This window comes from Carassius carassius, chromosome 18, assembly GCF_963082965.1.
Source record: "Carassius carassius chromosome 18, fCarCar2.1, whole genome shotgun sequence".
NCBI classification, from domain to species: Eukaryota; Metazoa; Chordata; class Actinopteri; order Cypriniformes; family Cyprinidae; genus Carassius; species Carassius carassius.
Genome location: NC_081772.1, coordinates 32,093,645 through 32,121,187, shown reverse-complemented (window position 1 = coordinate 32,121,187; position 27,543 = coordinate 32,093,645). Strand labels below are relative to the sequence as shown.

The following is a 27,543-nucleotide window of genomic DNA, read 5'->3' as shown; positions in this document are numbered from 1 at the left end:
GTGACTAATGATAAAACCACTGACACATAGTGACTGAGGGACACAAAGAGCTGCTTTACTGCTAAAAGATTTCTCACACAGCTATTCTAAAGAAAGAAGTGTTTATTGTCATAGTCTTTCATCAGGATAACTTTCCCCACCTATGAAATGAATGTCCTTATCAGCTCACATCGCCTAGTTTCAACTAGTTAGTAGTCCTCTGCTAAGACACGCCAGTCAACACAGCTCAACACCAGGACAGACCAACACAAGCTCTGAGGATGTTAGCACTGCTAGTGGCTTCTCTAGAACACACACGTTAGAGTGATTTCAGCTTTCAAAAATCTAAGAAAGCTAATAATAACCTCTGGAAGAACTTAAAATGCACTATATTTAATTAAAGGCCTCATTAAGAGAATGTATATCTGTGTAAACTGTTCGTAAAATTCAACACACACACACACACACCCACACACACACACACACACACACACACACACACACACACTCCAGGAAAACATTTATTCAGCTATATTCTGTACTTTGCACTATGTTAAAAAACAAATGAATGTTCCTAGCCAGGTCTTATCTTTCAATGTGAATTCTCTCTCTGTGTGTGTGTGTGTGTGTGTGTGTGTGTGTGTTACTTCCACCTTTGTTTCTGTCATTCTGTACAACACATCACTGTTTCCATGGTGACAAAACATGGAACGGCACTTAAAGATGAACAACTTCCTTAATAGAGGATAATGACACTTGTAATTTGCAAGTGGACATGCTTTTATTCCCTTTTTCTTCATTACTTGTTTATTCTTATGAAGCAGGCTTGCACTGGTTCTGTTGGCTTTGGAGACACACACATATCTCTATATTTTGATTTCATTATGAGTGCAGGGTTTGCAGGACTGCTGTGCTTCAGTGTGTAATATGAGAGATTAACAGGACATAAGCAGAGCTGAAATTACCATCAGAACATCCTGTTCCCCTGCCGCCCCCTGACTCTGCACTGACTCTACGCATATGTGTGTGCTTCTGTCGGATTCTTTGGTTTAGTGGATTTTGACTATCAACATGAAGACTTCTTTCATTAAATCATAACAAAGCCTTTCTATGTAAGAACATGTGTATCTCCAGTATATAATCATATATAATACTGTTCAATATATAATACAGTTTGTGTATAACGTCTTTTGTATTGTATATTGTTTTATGCATGCTTTATGATAGAACCATTGGTTAATGTAACCTTACATCCCGACCTCATCCAGACACTCGTTCAGTGACCAAGGCAATGCTAGTATCGTACATTTAACCAAACGAAACAGAGGTTTAGAATAAGCTGTAGACCCACTGCTGATGGTTTCACACATGTGGTTAACTGATTCCTTTCAACAGCTTTATTCTCTGTTTCTAACAGTTTCATTAATTCAGCTTTTCTACATTTAGCCCATGTAAGTACAGTATGTATGTGTGAGTGTGTGAATATGTTTGTTAGAGTAGTTTCAGAAAAAATGAACTTTGTTTGGATACAGTATTGGATACAAAGCAATATCTTTCTACTCTATAAACACTGTTTGAAAAGCCCTAACTAACTTGAATTAACTGGCTATGATTAAAACACATGTGGGCAATGCCATTTTTTCAGGAATTTTGAGGGTTGTGTACTACACATACTTTCTTGTTTAGTTTAAGTCCCTTTTAGGCAAGTCAGTTTACTTGGCAGCCATCTTGGTATTTTCTATGCATAGGCATACAAAACAAAACATAATGGGGATAGACCAAAACCTCAAAACTATTGAATGTTGTGTCAATGTAAACTCAGCAATCTAAAATATAGCAAAACGTTCAGGACATTTATTAGGTGTTATGATTCCTCCTATTCATGTCACACCACTGGTCCGTCTCTGCTTTATAATGCCTCTGGTTAACCAACAAGCAAAGGAATAATGAAACCAAATAAAAACACAGCAAAGTAAGATGAAGATGTTAAATTGAAATGTTATTGAAATGTAATTGATTGTACAGCACTTTGTTCTACAGGTGCAGTTGTAAAGTGCTCTATAAATAAAGTGAATGAATGAATGAATGTACAATTATAATTCAGCATCATCAGCATACGCATTTTTACATACAAACAGGCATTATTTGCTCCTCTTTTTAATATTTCAGCTGTATTTTCCTCTCTGCTTCTTGTGTCTGGACCCGTCTTGATCAAAGTTTGATTCTGTGGAAGTAACCATATATTGAAGGCAGCTCTGTGCTTTATCACAGTCAAGGTTGCATCTCCTGGCAAACACAAACATCAGTCATCACACAGAGCTACTGTAGCACACATGGACATCAATCTAGCCGGCCGACGGCCAGCGCTGAAAAAACTCCATCACAGCCAAATACAGCAGCACAGCACTTTACACAAACTTACATGTCACAAGGTGACGATCTTTAGGGGCGGAACCAAAATTCGGGAAGTTTGGTTCCGCCCGGAAGTGTTTCCGCCCGGACCGGAAAAACAGAACACCGGAACTTCCGGTAGCGCCGTAAGAAGGAAAATCAGGGAATTCGATGCACCTGTGCCTAGTTAGGGACAGCGGTTGGTGATTGGAGGATACGCTGGACAAGGCAGTACTTAAGGCCAAGTTATTTCACAGTCTGGAAGCTCTCTTTGGTGTGTGTGAAGCACTGGGTTGTGCCCGTCTTGGTACGCTGCTGGTAGCTGTCTAACTCTCTCTCTCCCTCAGGCTGGAATTGTATGATTGTGAAGACATCGCGAACCTTAAAGGTTGAGAAGTGAACAGATTATACGGCGAACTGAGACGACGTGAAAAAGGGGATTGGAAGTGGCATTGATGTGAGTACTAAGAGCCAGTCGAAAGTGCCCTGTATATTGACCTGGCGTTGTGTAGATCTCTCCAGGAGGAGGAGGGTGGCCCTACCCCTAATATAGTGTGGTGGGAGAGCCGAAGGAATACTTATTGAAGTAGTCACAACGATGACATCACTAGCTAGGCCGCATATTCCATCGCCAGATCCGAACCAAGCGAAGTGAAGGAAGACGGGTGTCCTTTCCGTACACTGAGTGTGGTGGGTGAGTCTTCGTGCTGTGAAAACCTATAATTTTGACGTGGTGTTGTATATGGCTGTGGGCTGCTGTGTATTGCCGTGTGTCCTGTCAGATAAACCCCCGCCTTCACGCACTTCGGCGTGGGAGGACAAGGAGATTGCTGGCCCTAGCCTAGTTCAGTACAGTATATGTTGTGAGCGTGCTTCAGATCTCCGGAGATAGCACGGTACGCTGTGTCCAGCCCAGAGGTGAAAGCCATCCCAAGCAGAGTAACTGTGTTTTGTGTCCAAGTTGATACCTGTGGAGAGGAAAGGAAAGAGAGTGAGTAACACAAGGAGAAACAGAGGAAACCTGTACTTACAGTACGCTGTGTTCAGCCCAGAGGTGAGAGCCATTCAAAGCAAACTAACGGTGCTATTGTGCCCAAGTTGATATCTGTGGAGAGAAAAGGAGAGAGAGGTGAATAACACGAGGAGGAATAGAGCGAACCCTGTACTTACAGTACGCTGTGTCCAGCCCAGAGGTGAGAGCCATTCAAAGCAAACTAACTGTGCTATTGTGCCCAAGTTGATACCTGTGGAGAGAAAAGGAGAGAGAGAGTGAATAACACGAGGAGGAATAGAGCGAACCCTGTACTTACAGTACGCTGTGTCCAGCCCAGAGGTGAGAGCCATTCGAAGCAAACTAACTGTGCTATTGTGCCCAAGTTGATACCTGTGGAGAGAAAAGGAGAGAGAGTGGGTAACACGAGGAGAGACTGAGGAAACCTGTACTTACGCCGCTGCCTGTGGAGAAAGAGAAAGCGAGTGAGCACCCAAGGAACGAACTGTGTGAACCAGTACTTACTGTGAGCTGTAATCAGCGAAGAGGTGAGAGCAAAACCAAGCTGAACTAACTGTGCCTGTGTGTCCCAGCCGCTGCCTGTGGAGAAAGAGAAAGCGAGTGAGCACCCAAGGAACGAACTGTGTGAACCAGTACTTACTGTGAGCTGTAATCAGCGAAGAGGTGAGAGCAAAACCAAGCTGAACTAACTGTGCCTGTGTGTCCCAGCCGTTGCCTGTGGAGAAAGAGAAAGAGCGTGAGCACCCAAGGAACGAACTGGGTGAATCAGTACTTACTGTGAGCTGTAATCAGCGAAGAGCCGTTGCCTGTGGAGGAAGAGAAAGAGAGTGGGCACCTCGAGAACGAACTGTGTGAACCAGTACTTACCGTGAGCTGTATTCAGCGAAGAGGAGGAAGAAGGAGGGCGCTACGGATACCTAAGACTCAGGCCGGGGCCCGAGCCCCACGCCCCGGATCCCCGTGGCCCCCTTGCTCCCTGACCTCTTCCCGGCCATAGCCCATCTGGAGGGCCGAGTCAGAGTTTAGTTTTAATTGCCCTTTCCCTATTCCCCAAGCTATTTTTAAATATTTAAATAAAGATTGTTTTATCACTTACTTGTTCTCGTGTTGTTTGGCCATTGGGTCGGGTTTGGGGACCTCCTCGAGGTGGAAGTTGAGAAGGGGTGTGGCTTCGTTAAAGCATAGCCAGCCCCTGGGTGTGACAGATTTGGCGTAGTCGGCAGGGTTTCCACCTCGAGTTGAGTAACCAAGGTCGTCCAATGACCGACAACGCGGGGCTTTCAGCCCAACCCCGTGCCATGCCCGTTTTTATGGGGAGCCCCTGGATTCAAAAATATGGGGGGACAGAATCCGAGGTACGATTGTCTGAATGGAAGGCTCAACTAGAGTACTTGGCCGACCTACAGGGCCTTAGTGCAGCCCAGCGGCTTCAATTTGTGTTAAACTCCCTGGATGGAGAAGCGCGGCGAGAGGTGCATGCCGCCCCCGAAGCCGTTAGAGCCAACGCCCAAACCGTGTTCCAGTTCCTCACTGAACAGTATGGTGACCACACCCCCGTAGCTGCCCTTCGCTCCCAGTTCTTCAATTGTAAGCAGGGCCCCCGCCAACCGATTAGAGCTTTCGCCCTGAGGTTGCGAGAGCAATTCGCCCGACTACAGACCCGTCGGGACCACGGGTTGGGAGATGGAGAGACTCTATTGCGGGACCAGTTTCTTCTGGGGTTGAAGGAGGGTCCGGTGAGACAGAGCCTACGTATCCAGTTTCGAAGGGACCCGGGTCTTACGTTTGAAGATCTGAAGAAAGAGGCACTGGCCCTGGAAGGTGATGAGACTGAGGTGAGTGGTTCCCCAGTGTGTGCGGTTGTCAGTGAAGTAGCACCAGCACAACCCGGAGGCCCTGACTGGAAGCAAGCACTGAAGGCTGAACTTTTGAAAGATGTCCGCGATCAGATGTCTGAACTGTCTAAAGCCCTCGTAGGAGAATTGCGCCAAGGACGGGCGCGGGAGGAACCACGGCCGGCGCCCCGAGACCGAGTGTACTCAGAGGGAGGCCGAGAGCCGTTCAGGCGCCCGAACCACTTTAACCGGCCCCGTTTCGAATGGGACGAGCAAGGGCGACCCATCTGCAACCGCTGTGGCAAACCAGGTCACTATAGCCGCCAGTGTGGGCCCCGCAGGGCGTCAGAAGGGGGTTTTTAGGTCGGCCGGCCACTGTGGGTCGTGTGGCCGGGACCCCTCGAGAAGACCCTGGAAGAGGATATGGCTCTAGGAGCCAGATGATTGGGCGTAGCCCCGTGGCGAAGGTGAGAGTGTGCGGCAAGGAGATTCAATGCCTGGTAGACACAGGCTCCCAAGTGACGTTGTTTGCTGAGAGTTTATCCGAAGAAGTGTTTGGGAAACAAGGGGCACCAGGGGCGGAGGCCCCCTGGCTTACTCTGAAGGGCGCAAACGGCCTCGACATCCCATATATTGGCTACCGATTGACGGACCTAGAGGTTCACGGAGTGATGGTCCCCCAGAAAGGTGTGATTATCGTGCAAGACCATTGTCTGGGTGCACATCGAGCCCTGTTGGGCATGAATGTCCTCGCTGATTGCTGGGAAGAGCTATTTCGGGCTAGGCCCGTATCGAAGATACCACCTGCAGAGAGGCCCAAGTGGGAGTGTGTGGTAGCTGACTGTCGAAGGGTGCAAATGAGCCAAGTCCGCAGGGAACAGGAAGAGGTAGGAAGAGTGATGTGTCGTTTTGCTTTGTCTGTCCCCGCAAAAAGTGAGGCTGTTGTGTGGGCGCGAGTACCGCCCCGAAGAGCGGGCCCAGAAGAGTGGGTGCTGGTGGAGCCCCATGTGGATTGTCCACAAGTGGAAGTGGCACGAGGACTATCGACGGTCCGGCGGGGGAGAGTCCCCGTGAGGATACGGAATGTACATCCATACGCGGTGCAACTACATCGGCACCAACGATTAGCCCGTCTGACAACGGTTACATCCCACCAAGTAAGGGAAGAGAGGGATATTAGTTTTCGTCAGGTGTGCCCCACTGTCATCGAGGTGGCCCTGACACAAGTAGACACCCCATGGGGTGGTATGGAGAGGAGTGTGCCGAGCCACCTGGCGGGTGAGTCGTTACAAGGGGAGGATTTAGAGCAGGCACAGACACAGAAGTTACAGGCCCTCCTTCGGAGATGGCAGCATGTGTTTGCCACCCACGATGAAGACTACGGATGCACCCAGGTGGTACAACATCATATACCTACCGGGGATGCAGGGCCCAGCCGGGAGAGGTATCGCCCAATTCCGCCCACTTTGTATACCGAGGTACGTACACTCCTGCAAGGCATGCTGAAGCAAGGAGTTGTTAGGGAAAGCAGCAGCCCGTGGGCGGCCCCCATAGTGCTGGTGCAAAAGAAGACGGGGGCTTGGAGATTCTGCGTGGACTACCGTAAGCTGAACCTCGTGACTAAGAAAGACGCTTTCCCTTTGCCACGGATCGAAGATTCGCTTGCCAGCCTCACGCAGTCGGCATGGTACTCTACCCTAGATTTGGCCAGTGGCTACTGGCAGGTGCAGGTGGCCGAAGCAGACCGGGAGAAGACTGCCTTTACAACCCCGTTTGGACTATTTGAATGGGACCGGATGCCTTTCGGGCTCTGTAACGCTCCGGCCACCTTCCAGCGGCTGATGCAGCGGTGTTTGGGAGGTCAGTTAATGGAGTCAGTATTAGTTTACCTGGATGATGTGATTGTCTATTCCCCAGAGTTTGATTCACACCTGAGGCACCTCGAGGAAGTCTTTCGGGCCATGGAGAAGTACGGATTGAAACTACAGCCCAATAAGTGTCACTTACTACGGAGAGAAGTCAACTTTCTGGGCCACGTGGTCAGTGCGGCTGGAGTGTCCGTAGATCCTGGAAAGGTATCGGCCGTGAAGGACTGGAAGGCCCCGAGGACAGTGAGGCAAGTGCGATCCTTTTTAGGATTTGTGGGATACTATAGGCGTTTCATAAAGGACTTTTCAAAAATTGCTAAACCCCTTAATCAGTTGCTGGTTGGCACAGGTCGTAACCGGGGCCGGGGGTCGCCCAACGTAGACTGGGATGCAAATTGTGAGTCGGCGTTCCAGACATTGAAGCAGGAGCTGCTACAGGCCCCTATCTTGGCATACGCAGATTTCACAAAACCATTCCTTTTGTATACAGATGCCAGCAATCTCGGGCTGGGAGCGGTGTTGGCTCAACGGCAGGACGGAGTTGAGAGGGTCATCGCGTACGCCAGCCGGAGCCTCCACCCAGCCGAGAGGAACGATGCGAACTATAGTTCTTTCAAATTGGAGCTGCTGGCGTTGAAGTGGGCCCTAAGTGAGAAATTTAAAGACTACCTCTGGGGTGCCAAGGTGACGATCATTACAGACAATAACCCCTTAGTACACTTGCAGACGGCGAAGCTGGGAGCCGTGGAGCAGCGGTGGGTGGCCCAACTGGCCAACTTTGACTATCAACTACAGTACCGACCAGGGCGTGAACACACGAACGCGGACGCCCTCTCAAGGCTGCCCGAAGCGGAAAGCCCCGGAGGGGCCAGCCCGGAGGAGGGCTATATGGTAGGAGCAGTAGAGGCACCAGGCAGCAGACAAGAGGCCGTGCCTGAGAACTGGGGATGGGATCCCCGTCGGTGGAGGGAGAGACAGGCCAGGGATCAAGATGTGCGGCTGGTAAGAGAATGGCTGGAACAGGGCCGACGGCTGACGCCAGCGGAGAGGTTAGCCCAGACGGATACTGGGAGGAGGCTGCTGGGGCAATGGGACAGGCTGGAGCTGAGAGATGGCGTTTTGTGCAGAAGGGTCAGTGACCCGAAGTTGGGCGAAGAAGTACGCCAGATCGTGGTACCCGCAGATGAGGTAACGGCTTTAGTTTCGGCGTACCACAACCAGTTGGGGCATCAGGGACAGGAGAGGACCGTGTCCCTGCTTAGGAGATTCTTCTTTTGGCCCGGGCTAGAGGCATCGGTGCACGCCCTAATTCAAGCTTGCCCGAGATGCATATTGTTTAAGTCCAGACGGGAGGTCCGAGCGCCAATGGTACCCATCCATGCGAAGGCCCCCCTTCATATCATGGCTATGGACTTCTTGACACTGGGCCGACCACGAGATCGCTACCAGAACATCTTGGTAATAACGGATTTGTTTACAAAGTACGCTTGGGCTATCCCCACCCTCGACCAGACTGCAACCACCACCGCTACAGTTTTATGGCGGGCCGTCTTCCAGACGTTCGGATGCCCGGAGTATCTGCACTCCGATCAAGGAGCCAACTTTGAGTCCAGGGTAATTAGAGAACTATGCCAGTTGTACGGTTGCACGAAAACTCACACCACTTCGTATCATCCTCAGGGGAACGGCGGCTGTGAGAGATTCAATCAGACCCTATTGGGGCTGCTGGGGACCTTGGACCAACAACGGCAGGACGATTGGGTGAGTGCCTTGCCAAACCTCCTACAGGCCTATAACAACAGTATACATAGTACTACGGGTTACGCTCCCACTTACCTGATGTTTGGCAGACACATACGAATGCCTACTGACCTGGTCCTAGGAGTGATAGCCGACCAAGAGGAAGCAAGTGTAACGGAGTGGGTGGGGCGCCATCACCAGCGCTTGCATTTCGCCTACGAGCAGGTGTCGAAAAGGATACAGACGGCAGGAGAGAAAAGTAAGCGGTTGTATGATCGGACTGCTAGAGAAGCCCCTCTACTGCCAGGAGAGAGGGTGTTGGTGAGAGATAATCGGCGGCAGGGGAAGGGGAAACTGAGTGACCGTTGGGAGGCCACCCCTTATGTAGTCTGCCGGCAGCAGAGGCCGGGGCAGCCGGTCTATACCATCCGGCCAGAAGGGAAGTCAGGCCCCGACCGTGTGGTGCACCGGAACATGATTCGCCCATGCCCTAACTACCCTGAAGCCGTGGAAGAAGTCCCCACGGAACCTGTACCAGCGGCCCCCTGGATTGAAGGTTGGGCTGTGGTACCAGGGAGACCCGTGGTGGCACCACCCCCGATCGCCCCGAGAGAACCAGAAGCAGCCCCTGAACAAGCTGAGCCCGATTCACCAGTGAGACGATCCCAGCGAGAGAACCGAGGCCGACCCCCTGCCCGCTATGGGGAGTGGACAGCCCGAGGACGTTCTAGGGACTAGAACGGATTGGCGGGGGAGGATGTCACAAGGTGACGATCTTTAGGGGCGGAACCAAAATTCGGGAAGTTTGGTTCCGCCCGGAAGTGTTTCCGCCCGGACCGGAAAAACAGAACACCGGAACTTCCGGTAGCGCCGTAAGAAGGAAAATCAGGGAATTCGATGCACCTGTGCCTAGTTAGGGACAGCGGTTGGTGATTGGAGGATACGCTGGACAAGGCAGTACTTAAGGCCAAGTTATTTCACAGTCTGGAAGCTCTCTTTGGTGTGTGTGAAGCACTGGGTTGTGCCCGTCTTGGTACGCTGCTGGTAGCTGTCTAACTCTCTCTCTCCCTCAGGCTGGAATTGTATGATTGTGAAGACATCGCGAACCTTAAAGGTTGAGAAGTGAACAGATTATACGGCGAACTGAGACGACGTGAAAAAGGGGATTGGAAGTGGCATTGATGTGAGTACTAAGAGCCAGTCGAAAGTGCCCTGTATATTGACCTGGCGTTGTGTAGATCTCTCCAGGAGGAGGAGGGTGGCCCTACCCCTAATATAGTGTGGTGGGAGAGCCGAAGGAATACTTATTGAAGTAGTCACAACGATGACATCACTAGCTAGGCCGCATATTCCATCGCCAGATCCGAACCAAGCGAAGTGAAGGAAGACGGGTGTCCTTTCCGTACACTGAGTGTGGTGGGTGAGTCTTCGTGCTGTGAAAACCTATAATTTTGACGTGGTGTTGTATATGGCTGTGGGCTGCTGTGTATTGCCGTGTGTCCTGTCAGATAAACCCCCGCCTTCACGCACTTCGGCGTGGGAGGACAAGGAGATTGCTGGCCCTAGCCTAGTTCAGTACAGTATATGTTGTGAGCGTGCTTCAGATCTCCGGAGATAGCACGGTACGCTGTGTCCAGCCCAGAGGTGAAAGCCATCCCAAGCAGAGTAACTGTGTTTTGTGTCCAAGTTGATACCTGTGGAGAGGAAAGGAAAGAGAGTGAGTAACACAAGGAGAAACAGAGGAAACCTGTACTTACAGTACGCTGTGTTCAGCCCAGAGGTGAGAGCCATTCAAAGCAAACTAACGGTGCTATTGTGCCCAAGTTGATATCTGTGGAGAGAAAAGGAGAGAGAGGTGAATAACACGAGGAGGAATAGAGCGAACCCTGTACTTACAGTACGCTGTGTCCAGCCCAGAGGTGAGAGCCATTCAAAGCAAACTAACTGTGCTATTGTGCCCAAGTTGATACCTGTGGAGAGAAAAGGAGAGAGAGAGTGAATAACACGAGGAGGAATAGAGCGAACTCTGTACTTACAGTACGCTGTGTCCAGCCCAGAGGTGAGAGCCATTCAAAGCAAACTAACTGTGCTATTGTGCCCAAGTTGATACCTGTGGAGAGAAAAGGAGAGAGAGAGTGAATAACACGAGGAGGAATAGAGCGAACCCTGTACTTACAGTACGCTGTGTCCAGCCCAGAGGTGAGAGCCATTCGAAGCAAACTAACTGTGCTATTGTGCCCAAGTTGATACCTGTGGAGAGAAAAGGAGAGAGAGTGGGTAACACGAGGAGAGACTGAGGAAACCTGTACTTACGCCGCTGCCTGTGGAGAAAGAGAAAGCGAGTGAGCACCCAAGGAACGAACTGTGTGAACCAGTACTTACTGTGAGCTGTAATCAGCGAAGAGGTGAGAGCAAAACCAAGCTGAACTAACTGTGCCTGTGTGTCCCAGCCGCTGCCTGTGGAGAAAGAGAAAGCGAGTGAGCACCCAAGGAACGAACTGTGTGAACCAGTACTTACTGTGAGCTGTAATCAGCGAAGAGGTGAGAGCAAAACCAAGCTGAACTAACTGTGCCTGTGTGTCCCAGCCGTTGCCTGTGGAGAAAGAGAAAGAGCGTGAGCACCCAAGGAACGAACTGGGTGAATCAGTACTTACTGTGAGCTGTAATCAGCGAAGAGCCGTTGCCTGTGGAGGAAGAGAAAGAGAGTGGGCACCTCGAGAACGAACTGTGTGAACCAGTACTTACCGTGAGCTGTATTCAGCGAAGAGGAGGAAGAAGGAGGGCGCTACGGATACCTAAGACTCAGGCCGGGGCCCGAGCCCCACGCCCCGGATCCCCGTGGCCCCCTTGCTCCCTGACCTCTTCCCGGCCATAGCCCATCTGGAGGGCCGAGTCAGAGTTTAGTTTTAATTGCCCTTTCCCTATTCCCCAAGCTATTTTTAAATATTTAAATAAAGATTGTTTTATCACTTACTTGTTCTCGTGTTGTTTGGCCATTGGGTCGGGTTTGGGGACCTCCTCGAGGTGGAAGTTGAGAAGGGGTGTGGCTTCGTTAAAGCATAGCCAGCCCCTGGGTGTGACATACACACACAATACAGTTCTGCCTTTAAAGTGGCAAAACAGTTTTTTTGCAGTTCATTTGATTTTATATTTCTTATGAGCTCTGATAGCACAAGTACATATCTGGCTCTTTCCACAAACAGGGCACAAATCAAGGAAATATAAAATAAGGAAAAATAAAAGGAAATTGAAATGCTAGATCCATGTTTTTTAAAGTGTGAGACACATATCAGGACATGCACAGAAAAGTATGCACTAAAGAAAAAGATTACATACATTTTTATGGAGAAAAATGAAAGGTAATTGTAAGCAAATATTTGTCTGCATAGGAACTAAACGTGGGAAACCTACTCGCGTTGTGTCTCAGCCATTTCATAATTGTTGGTCCATTGCATACTTTCTTCTTCTGTAGAAGTTCAGGGGTATGCGAGTGTGGTGCTAGAGATCCGCTGTCCTGCAGAGTTTAGCTCCAACTCTAATCAAACACACCTGAAGCAGCTCATCAGTGTCTTCAGGATTACTAAGGCTATAGGCATGTGAGTGTTTTTCTTTTTCTGTTTTGTAGGGTTTGAGCTATTAATCTCTGCAGGATGGAGACTCTTTAGGACTAGGGTGACCAGACATCCTGGGCCAGTCCCGTATTTTGGTGCTATTTTTGGTGTCCCACCTTATTAAAGGGGTCATAGGATGCACATTTTTCAATTCAATTAAATTCAAGATTATTTGTATAGCGCTTTTTACGATACAAATCATTGCAAAGTAACTTTACAGAAAATTAAGTTTCTACAATATTTAGTAGTAGCTTATCAGTGGTGACTGTCACTTTATGTGCATATGATACAAGAGGAGGTCAATTTGCACAAGTTGATATGATTATTTAGGGTCTTAATGAAAAGTCTGTAACATTGTTTGGTTAAAGGCACCATACAATGCAAAAATCACTTTTATAAGGTGTTTTAACAGTTGTGTGGCCGCAGTGTGTGAAAACAACCAGCTTATAATGGTAAAAATCCACTCACTCATTGTTTAAAAAAAAAAAAAAAACATTAACAGTCTCTCCACACAAGTAGTTCCAGAATATGACAACATAGTTGGTGAAATTTGTATATTGTCATTCCTTACCTATTTATTTGTATTTTTTATTTTTTTATTATGTGTTTTTTGTTCTGTTGCACTGCGGAGCTTCTGTCCCGAAAACGAATTTCTCGTATGTGTAAACATACCTGGCATAAAAGCTCATTCTGATTCTGATTCTGATTCTGAAAGTCCCGTCCATTTGTGACGTTCTCTGCCCTATTAGCATATACACAGCCCTGAGTGAGAAGCTGCAGTCCACCATTACTGTTCTCTTGCTGTAGCTGCTGGAGATACAATGTCAGCACCAAAGAGACATTAAAAGTGTCGTGTGTTGGGATGCACCAATGAACATATGAGTCTCCATAGACCACTGAGGACACGGTGGTTACATTTCATGACATTAAATGGCTAAATTTGTCCCAGTAAAAAAGGAAAAGTCCTATACATGTGTGTTAACGTTTTACACTGGACTGCCTCACAAACGAGGGTCAGTTCAGCGCCGGAGTTGTTCAAAGATTGCTTCTGAAAGAGGGATTGATACCAGTGCTCCGTGCGCAAATGTCCAGGCTCCAGACAAAGTAAGCATCACGTGTCATATTTTTTTTCCAAAAGAGCTTATTGACTCTCTGTAATGCTAATATTGCTAAAGCTACCATTGTTTTCACTAATACTGCCTTAACATGCTACCAGAATAATCATGAATAGGAATGTGGTAGTTAAAAATTGTGTTTGGTAGCAATGTGTGAGGTCAGTAACACGGTCATCATAAGACCGGTATGCCCACGATGCATGAGCTCTTGAAGCTCCGCACTCGTCTGAGAAGGGAACAGGAGCAGGGTTACCAGGTTTTCACAACAAAACACTCCCACCTTAATAATCGGTCAGAAGCAAGTGGATCCATTTGCAGCACTTTATTGAATAAAGCAAGGTCAACAATAGGCAATGGTCAATCGACAGTAGCAGGGATATAAGAGAATTAGAGAAGTCAAAGTGAAAGTGAGCCGGTAGCACCAGAGTGTTAACAGAGCGTTTTGGTTCAAACCCTAAAAGGGCCAATTTCAAGAACCTTTAAAACAATATCCGTGGGGTATTTTGAGATTAAACTTTGCATACAAACTCTGGGGAGATCAGAGAACAATTTAAAATGTTGTATCAATGTATTCTATGGCACCTTTAAAAAACACCCATTTTTACCCTGCCAAAAACAGCTTTTTTCAGAGCACGGAGTTTTGTAGCATTTTCCTTTAAATGTTAATGAACTCTGCTGACCCTGCACCTCTCATCCGAGCTGCCCTCTAAGAGACTGTTTACTGTAACCACATTCATCGTGAAACCTGCTAATTAGCACATTATTAAGAAAGGCGATTTGCAAAGATTCATTAAAAAAATTGTATACTCGGTTCTTCTGAAGGTGAAGTTGAATCACGAATGATTTATGTAGATCGGGGGCGCATTCTCTTCAAAAACAAATGTAATCCACTGCGTCTTCAGCAGGTCTACGGTAAGACACCAGTCCAGTCTGTGCTGAAACACTACTGTCAATCAAACTATCAAGGGAGGGGCATCTGAGATCGACTCAATTGAAAAAAGGGCTAAAGATTTGAGCAGATTAAACAAAATCCAGTGAATGGATTTTTATCATTTTAGAGTGATTGTGTACGCACATTGCCAACACACATTTTAGTTAAACTACTTAAACTACTTGTAAATCTGCATGTAGCATCATATGACCCCTTTAAGAAAAGGTTTTGTCCCATATTTCAAAATGTCTTTACGATTGGGAGATCAGAGAGAGTAGCAGTCTCGTCATAGGACAAAATTACCACCCAATCACAGTTCGTTATCAATTAACATGCAGTTAGTGATGGCAGGATAGGCAGAATCACACTGAATGACACACGTATAGTGCTGCTTTCATCAGCGAAAATTATGATTAAATTACATCATCAACGAACCTTTATCTCTTGACGAAAATGAGTCAGGACGCAACGTAAATGCTGGTCATGTGACAATAACTATAATTAAATGTATAATGCAATATTGACGAATTAAAACGAGACCAAATGTGGTTTACAAAATAAAACTATGCTAAAATGTCTCTTAATTTTCGCTGACCAAAACGAGACGACACTAAATATCATAACGTTATTTTGTCTTGTTTAGTCACGTTATTATTATTATTTTGCAGTATTTCTGTTTCCTGTTTCTCACTTGAGGGACTGCATCAGATCGCAATTCGCAGATGCAGGTGACGTCCCTTCCTCAAGCCCTACTCGTGGCATTATTTAGAAGACGACAACAAACAAAGTTAAGTCTGACACAGACAAAGGGAACAATGTGTGTACTTCTAACATGTTTGGTGGGTAAAATAAATGTTGCAAATTCAAATCAGAGCACCTTCCGTGTCTGGAATCGATGTATTATTGAGTCTATAAGGTAACAATAATATAATAAGATGAACTGGTTTGAAATGGGTTTAGCTAAAAGAAAATGTTGGTTTTGTCTATACTACTAGGTACTTACACTACATTGACAGGGTTAAATAGAACTGCATTACTAAAAAGAGACTAAAATAAAATTTTCATTGACTAAAACTAGACTAAATTATAATTCTGACTAAAATAAGACTAAAATGCTCAGACTTTTAGATGACTGAAACTTGACTAGACAAAAAAAAGAGTATGAACATGACTAAACTGAATAAAAACTAAAATTCAGCTTCGCACAGCTTCACACAAAAACTAGACTAAAACTCAAATTAAAACAAGCCGCCAAAAACAACACTACACACTATCAGTTCTTCTTGCACCTGGATTGTCAGATACATACAGTTGTCAAAATGTCCATCGTGTGGAGTATCTCATGTACAGTCGGGTGGGTGAAACCGGACATATGTCAGTATATTATATCTATGGGTTCCGTCTTAAAGGGACAGCAGCCTATAATTAAATACCTGCCTGTGCCATTAATGTTAATCAAACAACAAATATGTTTAAATACATGTATACATGTTAAATACACCTACTGTATTTGAAAAAAAATGAGTTATTAGAGTAATTAGAGTAGATTACATTTTAAAGTGCTTATCATCAGATTACAGTTACTTTTTTATGGATTACATAATTGCATATTATTATATGATTACATATGAAAACTTATTATATAGTGGCAGTGAATTATTTAGAATTTAATGGTCCACCCTAATTATTATTTATTATTATTATTATTATCCTTTCTAAAAATCCCACTGTGTCATACCGTTTAGCTTTAATTAACAAATGTTGCGTAAATAATTTTGTGATCCATGCTTCTTAATTTGGGAGGAAAAGCACCTATCAAGCAATTATGGAACAAATAATTATGCAAGTTACTGATGATGCATAGCTGTGAAACACTGTGTCTTCTATGGTTTCTATGATTTTCTATGACTATGATTTCTTTAATTACTTTTATATCACCTCACAAGCCCACTGCAGATATTACATTAAGCCAGTTTGAGAAACACTGGTGTAATGTCGTGTTCAATGCATTTTATAATATTGATATAAAAAATTAAACATACCCTTTAATTGTTGTTAAGTAACTATTATTATTATTATTTAAAGAAGTACATACTCTGAGAGTATGTGATTTCAGACACAGCCACTGTTTTTTTTTTTTTTTTGCACCATGATGACACACAGGAAATGACATCACGTCCATGGGGTTGTATAAACAACAAAACACATCCAAAAACAACAGCTCATATAATATATAGTTTGACCTCCTGAGGTGCATGATAAATGGTTTCTGAAAATTAAGCAGCCCTTTCACTGGTCGTCTGTAGAAAAGAAAACAGGTTTCTAGCCTTTTGTACTCTGTTTACATGGAAAGTGCATCCTATCTGTCAAACATACAGCATAAATGATAAAGAAACATCCGTGGGTCTCCACTGAACATGTTATCTCACACGAATAAAACTGGGTGTTTTTTAACGCGTTTATGTTTATGATATGACTGGAGAAGGAAACAGCCCTCACAACTCCCCCTGTGGCTCCTGACACCATCCCCACTCCTATAAACAGGAAACTGTTCAGATAAGAATTGCAGTCTGGGTAGCAAACACACACACATAAAGGGCACAAACTGTCTAGACAGCTATTCTTTTTTTTTTTTACTTGGGGTTTAGGACAATCAGGTCAAGAATTTCTGCAAGTGAAGCAATACACGCACATAAACACATGCAGCTGTGGACACAGACACACAAAACAAATGAAAAAAAGATGCAATTTGCCTTTGCCGTGGAGCAATACCCCTTTGTTCATACCTTGTTAGAGAATCTTCAAGCATTTCACATCTGTAGAACTCATGTAATGTAATAACATGTAATAATGTCCTTTAACAGCTCACAATGAAGTCCCTTCAGAGAGAGGTCATTCTCAGACACTCACATACACCATAACAACATGTGCACAGATAGAAGCTGGGCAGTAATGAGTATATAACTTAGAAGCTTTATAATTATTATAGTATTTATAGCTTGCCCTTATTTTTCATTTAAGGAGCAGCCATCTTGAATTCTCAACTTGGGTTTAAGTGAGGTGGACAGACCTCCTTTCCACTTGTGTGAGCATCCATTTGAAAAACCGACAGAATACAAACAGGGGTGATCTAATTAGGCCTAATCAAAAATCATGGTGATTAACTAGTGGCAGGAAAAGAGAACAACGGATACAAGAACTGAAGAGAAACAAAATAAGAGTCCATGAAAATAAAAATAAAACGGGGGTAAATGTAACAAGTATAACTTATTTTTTTGCCATCATTTCATATTTCTATATTCAATATATTTTTATATTTAAAACATTAATTTCATTGCATAATCTATGCTATAGTAACGGCAGTGTAAATGCATTCATTGCATTGCTGAGCTGCACTAAGCAGTCTGTGTAAATCTAAATGCCACTTCAGATGCAGATAAAGCTTTACTTTTGCAATGCAGTTTTTTTTCTTTTGATGCTGATTACATTATTACTGTATATTTATTTACATATTAAATTAAAAAAGTTACATAGGGACACATAAAAGGTTCTATAATTTGCCCTCATAAAGGTCCCAGCATTTGCCCATAAATAAAAGCAGTATTAAACGTGTTACTATGACATGGCTCTTAAACTCACAGCTGATAGAGACCTAATCAAAATGACAGAGGGGTCAAGCTCGGTGTGATGGGTCAGAAACTAAAGCCCTGTGATACTGCAAACTAACAGCACCGCTCTCCAAGAGTCTATCAGTAGCTCCACAGAGCCATGAACGTGAATACACTTAGATTTCAGTGAGCACAAATGGCTCAGCTCTGACATATGGAGGAAAATTTACATGTTTTATGATATTTAATACCACAGTGAAGAGTTTTTCTTTTTGAAGCATAGCAAATGTCTATTTAAAGGAACATTTCCAGCTATTTACAACTTAATATCAATGGGCAGCATCTGTTGCTCAGTTTTTAAAGAACTGAGCAAATGTGAATGTAGTTGTAATTAAAGCATGTAGGTTTAAAAGGAGAAATGTGCGTCTTGTATTTTTGTCCAAACATTTATATTATACAACCACTTCTTTCTCAGAAGGTGTCAAGAACTGAAGCATGCTCACTAAGAATGTTATTGCTTTTAATGTCAAACCTTGGCACACAAGGAACAGACATAATTTGGAATTTTTGAAGTTATGTATATTTTGGTATAATTTGCTCATTATGGTATTCTGAGGTATGGTTTTCATTTAGAATAGGCAAATGGAAAAACAAATGATGGCACTTTGCTAAGTGAATCCCTGCTCTGATATAAATCAGTTCATACGTTGACTAGTGTTCAAGAGGTGCTGATGGCAGTAAACCAGTAGTGTGTGTGTGTGTGTGTGTGTGTTTTGCTGCTGTTACTAGTGCTTTAGGAGGCAAGGCACTTTTACTCAGCAGCTAACTCTATTACTTCAAATGCTGGAACCGTCCTCTTGGGTCAAACTATGGTTCAGTAGTTTCCTGAAGGGGAAATGCTAAAGACAATTTCAGTAATTATTCCAGGAAGAGAACAAACAAGACCCCATGAAATGTAATTTTCTTTCCTGTGTTATTAACGGGTCTAATATACTGGGAGAGAGCAATCCTTTCCATTTCCATTTATTTTAATAACAGTTGCTCGGCTGGCACCACAGGACCCTGCAATCTTTGCTCAGCTATGGCTTGATTTATTTAGATCAGCTGAGCTGTAAAGTTCATGTGATGGATCACTCCTCGACATATTTCTACATCAGTCTCTGGGTCCTCTGAAAAATCCGACATCTGTAGCATAATGGTTGCAGGTGGTGTTTATAATTTAGCCGGCAAGGTTTCTGAAGTTAGACGTGCTTACTGTTTCCTAATACTGCTGTCTTGCCAACACAAACACATTCATGCAGGCTTGAGTCTTATCTAGGGGTTGATTGAGCAAATGATGGCCAGTGTTTCAAAAAACTACTACGACTTCCTCTACTGAGAGACTGTTTTAGCTTTAGGATCCCTATTCTCTCTGGACACATTAACCCACACAGGAAGGAACAGGTTTTGGATATGACATACAAACAAAATATGGAAACTTATATAAAGTCTAAGTGTTGGAACAGTTCCCAAAGCTTTTACATACCATGCTGAGCTTGGCACACATGTCACTTAAAAGGGAGATTGAAGTGCCTTTGAAGGACTAGTATGTGCATTCAGTGTTTAATTAGACATTTCTTTAAGTTAAAAAGAAACCACATCTGCTTATATAACAGCTAGTGTATCTGAATTTATTAAATTGCAATGGATTTCTTTTTACTGTAATACATAGTATGGAGAGCAAATCATCCATTGTGTGAGCAGTTGGTGCTTTATTTATATGATATAATTCTGCCCAAAAAAATCATGGGAAATTTAGATTTGTTACACAAAACTGCAATGTAAAAGTTATTATTATTATTATGTTGTAACGCTATCAACCTTCATATTCATCCGGAAGAAGGAGGCGGGAACCGGCGGACAATCAAAAACATTTTAATAACAAAATAAACACAAAACAGCGCACCAGCCCCTCACGGACGACTGGTGCGCATAAAATAAAAACCAAAACACAACTAAAAGCCCAGGCCTGGTCCTCTCTCGTCCTTCACTGTCGTCGCTCCAGTTTTATATCCTTCCATCTCCTCCATGGGCCTCGAGACCGGTGGGACGAACAGGTGTAGTTCATCTCCAATCACTCCCCCGGCCTCGCTCCCATGTCCCTCGGCCCCGCCCCACTCGTCACATACCCCCATCGCCCCTCGCAGGCCGGGGGGTACTCCCGAGACTGCGCTCTACTCCCCCCCCCCCTCCCTCCGGGGGGGCCGCGCCCGGGGACCTGCGGGAACCTGGGGGTAGGACAGGCGAGGCGAGAGAAAAGGAGATGGAAGGAGGAGCGACAGAGACGAGAGAGGGGAGAGAGGAAAAAAAAAAAAAAAAAAATTCCGGTTCCCAGACGCACCGCTGCTCGGCCCTCCACCAGCTGGGTGATCTCCTCCACGGTGCCTGGCGGTGGCACTGGACGGCCCTCGGCGGACGGCACGACACTCCTCCGCCGCCCGGTGGACGGCGACGGCTCCTCCGGTTTTGGGCAGCCGGCAGGAGTCCCCCGTTCCCTGCTCCTCCCCGTTCCGGCGGAGGCAGCAGGCTCCGGCCACCTGGCGAACGGCGCTGACTCCTCCGCTCCCTCACGGACGGCAGCCGTCTCTCCACATCGTGGGCGGCCGGTAGCGAGCTCGCCCGTCCCCGGCAACTCGCTCCAGTCCACCGCCTCGAGCGTCCATGGCGGCACACTCCTCGCCAGCTCGATGGCACCGCGGATTCACCACAGCGGCGAGGGATCTTCAGCAGCGCGTCCCTCCTTCTCCCGGGCTTCGGCACCACTGTAACGCTATCAACCTTCATATTCATCCGGAAGAAGGAGGCGGGAACCGGCGGACAATCAAAAACATTTTAATAACAAAATAAACACAAAACAGCGCACCAGCCCCTCACGGACGACTGGTGCGCATAAAATAAAAACCAAAACACAACTAAAAGCCCAGGCCTGGTCCTCTCTCGTCCTTCACTGTCGTCGCTCCAGTTTTATATCCTTCCATCTCCTCCATGGGCCTCGAGACCGGTGGGACGAACAGGTGTAGTTCATCTCCAATCACTCCCCCGGCCTCGCTCCCATGTCCCTCGGCCCCGCCCCACTCGTCACATATGTTATTTTGTTTTATGAGAAAATACTATTTCATGTTTCATTTCATGCTTAGTTCAATGTGTTACTTATCGTTTCTTTGTAATTATTTGTGATATTTAATAGCAATCTATGAGAGAAAAAGCTAATCCTACACAAATTATTTTATTCAGTGTGCATACCTAAACAACTTTATAATTTGTAATCTAAGCACATTTTTTAACTTAAGTGCTTGAAAATAAATAAATAAATAAAAAGTTGATGACATTTATGGATTTGTGGTCCTGAAACCAATTTATAGAGTCAATGTAGTGTTTACAGTGAATTCATGTGCTATATTTTCATCACAATGGTAACCACAAAAACTTCAACATAACAGAAACTCTTTTAAAAATGTTAACAGCATTAAACACTAACAGGTGTTTTCCTTTTCTAGAAAAAAACATAAAGTAATACTTAATTTGCCTCTTTCATGGCAGGACTTCAACTCCAAGAAGAGCCAATTTACTATGTTGTTTTGTGACTCAGGTTCAGTCTACCTCAGTAGTCCAGTGATCGTTTTCTGTGCTTTTAAAGGTCAAAGGCAAATGAGGTCGCTTGACCTGAGCGAAACACAGTAAACGTGCTGCTTTGTTTCACCGAGTTCAATGCATGAGGGAATGTCAACAGCCTTCAGAGCCATTAGACTGCAGTTTCCAAAGGGAGTCTGTTCTCTCAGAGCTGCTTTTTTCTTAATGGGGTCCATATGAAACAGTAGGACATATTTTGGGGGAAGTGAGAGGATGTAGCCTTGCTTTCTGAGTTCAAATCTTCTCCCTGCAGACATGCTGTTATACAGCGGTCTCCAATACACAGAAAAGTGAGAGTTGTCATCCTTTACTTATCATAATTTCGTTCCAAACCAGCATGGTGTTCAAGGATTTCCATACACTATTCTGTATGTATTATATTAGTCTTCTGAAGCCATTTGATGCTTTGTGTGAGGGACAGATTAATTATAAACCTCATTCTCAAATGTCATTCAACATCCAACCTGGTGCTGATAAAGATTTCAGGGTTACCAGAGAATAGAGAACAATATTTATTTTGTGTTGCACAGAAAAAAAAAGATAAAAAAGCATATGGGCTTGGAATGACATGAAGGTGAAGAAATGGTGACACCATTTTTTGTGTGAATGATCCCTTTAAAACTGTTACCCAGGTTTGACCCAACAGAGTTGTGTCTCAAGACTATGTCCTACCTTAAAAAAACGAAAAGTAGGTTTTTTTTTTTTTGCAGAACTCAAACAACAAAGTTGTTTCCACTACTTCCACACAGAGCCCAGTGGTTTTCTAGGCTCCTGGCCCGTATGTTGGGTCTTCCAGTCCTCTTTGATCTAGCGGTTGAGTGCTGCTCTTACAGGATTGGTGGTAGAAGTGTGTTTGGATCTTGGCTGATGAACTGAACTGAACTGAAGACTTTGAGACCATCACTGTGCCCTCGAGAGAGGCCAATCTGCTCCAGCACGATTGTGTCTTTGATGAATGTACCATTAGTTGTTTTTGGAGGTATTTGTGGTATTTTGTTCATTGTGTGCCAGATGTTCAGAAACAAACTTTTTGGCACTCTATTGCTATATCATTCAAATGATCACCTACTGCAGCCATAGCTAGTGCAAAATGGGAAAATACCTGCTTTTTTGAGGTGTTAAATAACGGTGCAAATAACAGTAAACTGACTATCAATCCTTCGTAAATCACTCTGCGTGATTCATTCAAATTCTCTCTGCCCATAAATGTTGCATCTGAAAGGGAAACTACAACAACTGCATAAGCAATAAGATCAGCTGCAAAAACACATTTTCATTACTGATGTTTCACTGCGTGTCTTAAGTAAATCCTGACAGTAGTTTTTTAATGCCAAAAGAGAGTTTGAACTCCCACAAGCTGTTAGTAAATCTGGCCCTTTGTATATACCGCTATTATTTCATGTTACTTTGTTAAATCACATTATTTTCCTTATCCAGAACATATACAAAAATTTAACTGAAAAACTAATTCTTTAGAAATCATGATGATTATGACAACACATCAATGAACTCATTAACGTACCTTATGGCCATCCACATTTACAGTATTTGTCAAAGGCTAGGAAATGTTATGATTTTTAAATGTTTTTAATGAAGTCACTTCTGTTCACCAAGACTGGCATTTATTTAATAAAAAAAAGGATCATGTGACAATAATGCTGTAATGCAATGATGCTGAAAATTAAGCTTTGATCACAGGAATAAATTACATTTTTAAATATATATTCACATAGAAAAAAGTTGTTTTAAATTGTAATAATATTCGGCAATATTATTGTTTTACTTTAATATACATATATATATATATATATATATATAAATGCAGCCTTGGTAAGCAGAATATACTTCACTAAAAACGTTTAAAACCACAATGTTTCCTAATTTTTCACAAGCACTGTACATATCAACACCTCATCAATATTCAGCAACATATCATTCATATTGTATTTAATTTCACATTAGCTATGCAATCATGAAATAAACATGAAATAAGACTGCACAGGAATGTGTAGTTTGCTTGAGCTTGAGGATGTTTTACAGAAACCCGTTCTTACAGAGAAAGACACCTACACACGATCCCATATTCACAGCATCAGTGTAGAGTAGTTGTGTGTATCTCCCAGCATACACACACATCCACACGTTCACAGCATATAATAGGCCCTTGTGAGAACAGCAGAACTGTGCACATCTCGGACAGACTGTTCTTGTCAAGCCCACCTCCTCCAAGAACACAACGTACGTCCATCTGTTAAATCCATTTCAGCAGGCCAGAGCCGCACAACAAGAACTCTGTCATTTCCTCCTCTCGCGTCCCTGGAGTTTGAGCCGCGTGTCTGTGAGGTGAATCACGCCGCTGCGTCCCATCCGAGCTCATCGGCTTCGTGAACGCAACTTAAACAATCTACCTTCAGATGACACTGAACGAAGGATGTTCTGGCTTCTTTGCTGTGTAATTTTTACAAAAATCAAGAGTGAATATAAAAGACCTCAACTGACATACCTACACGACTAGTCACATCTACTCACTCCGTCTTTTGACTGTTTTCCACATGCTAGAAAATGTTGAACCAGTTGACTTCATTATTAGGTGTAATATCCTCATATGCTGTGAGACACAGGTACTGACTATGACTAAACGCCAAACCGAAGTTCAAATTCTTTGTTAGGCCCGTTCAACCTTTCTTGATAAGTTCTTGACCCTCATGTTGCGTTCCAGTCATTTTGACCTGGAGAGGATTTTATTTTTACTCAAAAAGTTATTCAATATTATCACTGCATTCACTCTTTTTTATTAACTTGTTTCCTTTCAGTTTTATATTTCTTTTTGGAACTGAATGGCCATATGCCTCATTGATCTGAGCTCATGCACCTCAGTTTTTTGTGTAAATATTGGCAATATTATCTACAAATAATATTTTTTTCTCTCAATCAAAAACTGTGGTGCATGAGCTCAGGCCAGTAAGGCCTATGATATATCAGCTCCAAAAAGAACTACAACACCTGTTGAAAAAAGATTGGATCCAACATTTGGTGATAATATAGCACAACGAAGACCCAATTATTTGTAAGCGGGACATTTTTGAACACCAAATTAGGCGAAGGACTTTCAGCACAGCACAAGGGTTAAACAAGGTCTAAAACAGTAAATGAACAGTAGGAGTCCTCTGAGAAGCAACAGGAATAGGCAGCGGAAAACACTTTTCTTCATGAATGCCTTGTTCAAAATATAGGAGCACATTTACAACAGAAATCATTTTTAGGTCGACATTCTTTTAGCAATCGCTCTACTGCTGGTGGTGCAGCAAAGACGGGAATGAGCCACCAGACGCTTGTGTGTTGTTGATACGTTTTTATTTCCCATGAATCAATCAAGCCTTTGGAAGTGCAGACTGCAGGACAGGAGTGTGTAAATGAGGGCTGCTGGGTAATAGACCCCTGACGGCCTGGCTAACCTCATGCTGAAATACACGGCAAAGGAGCGCTAAATGGCCATACATCTATACACCAATGCAATGTTCATTTAACAGTGTTTTTCCATGCAATTCATTCTAGAAGACCGAATGTGCTGTTACACAAGATCTTTTGCTCTGTTATGAAATATCATTCAACTAAAAATCACTAAACGTGTTAAGGTTAAGCTATTATGTTTTACTTTACAATGCAAAACTGAATCAGCTGGGACAAACACCGATGGATCAACAGACTCCAGAACACTGATATTCCCCCCTGCTCCGGGGAGCAGCTACAGTGGCGGAGCCAGAGGGCTAGTTGGGGTGGCGAAGTCCTTGCCACCCCTGTTGCCACCCCGCTGAAAACATTACACTGTTTATTTTTACGAACATTTCTCAAATCTCCCAGCGGACGTGAATGCGTCCTTACGCAGCACGCACAAGCGTGCAGCTGCTGCTACACTTTTCATTGGTTAAGCTGACACGCAGCTTTGTGCGCTCGACATTTCTTCACTTTGTGCCGTGAACTTCTAAATGCGCACTTGTGCAGCGCAGCACACTGTGACCCCATTTTGCTTTGAGCAGATCATTCTGCACCCGCGATGCGCATACGCGCTTTGTGCGCTCTGTTTTGAAGCGTTTCATATTATCATGGTTTTGCGCACTGAAAGATTATTAAAAGCCTATATTTTGTATACCTAGCCTACACAATACATTTAAAATAAGCATAATTTAATTGTATATTATGTATGTGTTGTGTAGGCTATATAAATATGCTATATACTAATAGTAATTTGTTTTTATTAACATGTTTAGATTTTATAATCTTACTGTGCAGATTTATTCAAGAATTCTTTTTTGCTGCTCATTTATACACTCACTCACTAAGTTTAATAAAAATACATAATTCATTTATGTAATATTTAAAGGTGTTAACTGTAATCTTACAATGCAAAATGATAACTTACAAAGGATTAAATTAATCACAATTATGTAAGTATCTGGATATTTGCCATGGGGCGAGGGCTTCAATAACCTCTCTCTTTTTTGACCATACATGTGTTTGCATCCCTGATAGTAGATGTGACTGTAGAGATGTACTGAAGTACTCAAGTAACTTTGTGTAGACATACAATTTATTAGCACTTAACATAACATGTTTAGACGTCTTTAAGCAATTTTCTTTGTGCTGTCAAATAGGCTAGACCTCAATATACTCAGATTTTGTTGTAATGTATTACTTTAGTATTTGTATTATTAGTAACGGTGTACTCATGGTAAATAATTAACTATTTTTGCTGTATACTTAATACATATATAATTGTGTACATTTTGGAAAATAACTATAATTTAATCTGTATACATTTTGTGGAAAATAATTTATTTTTAGTGTAATTGAACAAATTGTATATTGACCCCCCAAAATAATACCTTGCCACCCCTTTCCCCTGTGTTAAAAGTCTAGCTCCGCCACTGAGCAGCTATAGATGCAGGTCTCTGCCTATAAGCCCTTGCTAACAACAAGAAGATCATCATATAAGATGATGCAATACTGCATTAATGTTTTACAAGAGAAGCCACAGCAAATACAGCCAGTGAAGTAACTAGACTTCCTGAAAAGCAAGAAAACGTTTATTTTCTGCATGAATCTTTCTGAAACATAACATTGAATATGTTGCTAAATTAGCGGCATATTTTTTATCAAATGTAAATATTTTCTGTCATTATTCTCCAGTACATAAACTATTCCTAGATTTAATGCAATATATTTCTATAATTTAAAATAAACACAAAAGTGTTTGGGGTACTTTGGAAGAAATGGACACTATTATTCAGTAAGTTGTTCAAGAAGTGACAGTTAATATATGTACAATGTTACAAAAGACTTCTATTTCAAATAAAAGCTGTTCTTTTGAACTTTCTGTTCATCTGTGAATCCTGAAACAATGAAATGTATTGCAATTTCCACAAAAATATTGTGCAGCACAACTGTGTTCAACACTGATAATAATCAGAAATGTTTCTTGAGCAGTAAATCATCATATTATTCTGATTTCTGAAGATCATGTGACACTGAAGACTGGAGGAATGATGCTGAAAATACAGCGGAGCATCACAGAAATAAATTACAGTTTAACACAGATTCACACAGAAACAGATGTTTGAAATTGTAAGCATATTTCACAGTTTTTACTGTATTTTTGATCAGCTTTGTCTGCTGGTCAACGACTCTTGAAATGTCAAACTTAATGCATGGACCAATCAAAACCCTGGCTTTAAGCACCCTGCGTCACATGACATTTCCACCACAGTAGATCACCTCTGATAAACG

At 43.6% G+C, this 27,543-nt stretch overlaps 1 protein-coding gene across 5 annotated transcripts in view; it reads right to left on the bottom strand.

Moving 5' to 3' along the window:
- Positions 1-27,543, bottom strand: part of lama2 (laminin, alpha 2) — a 258,283-nt gene that overhangs the window by 226,395 nt on the left and 4,345 nt on the right. The gene's annotated exons all lie outside the window — the stretch shown is intronic.